A 1,726-nucleotide genomic window follows, 5' to 3' on the forward strand; every position below is an offset into this window, starting at 1 on the left:
TGCATTGAAAAAGTCATCATCACTTGAGACAACAGGAGTTTCAGCAGCACTTGACACGGTCGTTTGTTTTTCATTACACTGTGGATGATGCATAATGGCCTCTTCCTCATCGAGTAGCATTTGAGTGGCCATCTTTTCTTCTGTATCTGCAAATTTAAGAGAAGGTAAATTAAAAGATTTAAATGATTTATCATAATCGAATACCTCTGCTGGTCCCATGCTAGGCTTTTGGTGATTTGTAACTTGTAATGTCAGTGTTACAGACCACCTCAACCTTGTTGTTCGATAGATTAAAGACTCTTTTGTTGGGAGACCCAACTACGTAGCCAACTAGAATACCTTCGTCAGCTTTCTCACCAAATTTTGAGTTAGTCTTTAAAATCGAACATGGGGACCCAAAAGGTTCAAGACCTTTTAGATTTGGCTTTATACCATGCATTAATTCATAATAAGTTTTATTTAATCTTTTAACAGTTAAAACACGATTAAGGATATAGCAGGCCGTGGCAACTGCCTCAGCCCAGAACACCACGGGAAGTTTAGCATCTGCCAGCACAGTCCTGGCGCCTTCGATTAGAGTTCTATTCTTCCTTTCAGCTACTCTATTATGTTGTGGGGTGATGTGTTGTAAAACACACTTACTTTCCTTATTATTTTATCATGTTTTAAGTACTTAAATATTTAATTATTAAGAGTTATGGATGGTTTTTTGCTTGATTTTACAAAGTTGGATTGATTACTTGTAGGTTTTGAGTTTTAATGGAAAAAAGAGTAAAGTTTGAAGACTCTAGGGGCCTTTTTGATCAACTTTGAAGACTACAACTCAAGGCCTTACCCAAGCCCACAAGATTAAAGCCTTTTATGCATAATATATTAAGTTAATTAAAAAAAAGAAGAACCCTAACAGCCCCTAAATCCCGAAATCAGCAGCAACCAGCCATAAAACTTCTGTTCGACAGCTTCTAGGGTTAAAAGAAAGTCGTTTTGCATATTGGGTGACCAAGTGAAGAAAAAGAGACTAAAGGAGCTTTGGACAACAGCTAGGGATTAATTTTCATCATAAAACTCAGCCCTAATCTTGAGTATAATATTCATAAACCTTGTGTTCTTGTTAGTATTCATAACTCTTTGATTTTGAACTTTAAACTTGAATTCTTTTGCAATTGAGTTAGGGTTTGAGTTGTTAGTGATTATCATTGATTGTTGAATGATTTAGACTATGTTTATGATGATTAATATGATGTTTACATTGAGTGTTTGTTGCTGTCCAAAAATCATGATTGGCTAATCTTCTTAGTTCTACCTAGTTTAGATGATTATTGTTAGGTTTTAATGAGTAATATGGATTGTTGATTATCATGACTTGAATTGTTAATGAAAAGTTTGGTTTAACAGTGAATTAGGTTGTGTTTAGTGGCTGTGATTTTATTAAATATACTCATATACCTCTTGCTTTGATTGATTGAATCGGTTTTGATTGATTTTAGTTTTTTTGAACTCTTTACTTTGTGATTAGAGATTGTTTGCGGGGTGATTAACCGTAGGGTTTAGATAGGTATGTTAATTAGATAAAATCAACGGGTAGGCACTTTCTTAGAGACCGAGAGGTGATAGGTAGTAGGGTCATCTCATAGCTTTTACTTATTAGGATTAGGATCGCGCGAGAGCGGGTTCGGTTCTTGTCGGGTTTAAGTTTGTGAGCGATTATTTGACCTAGTTTAAGTTA

Source organism: Bidens hawaiensis, unplaced genomic scaffold (assembly GCF_021521415.1).
Source record: "Bidens hawaiensis isolate Kalapana, Puna unplaced genomic scaffold, B.hawaiensis_p1.1 tig00002759_1, whole genome shotgun sequence".
Classification (NCBI taxonomy): Eukaryota; Viridiplantae; Streptophyta; class Magnoliopsida; order Asterales; family Asteraceae; genus Bidens; species Bidens hawaiensis.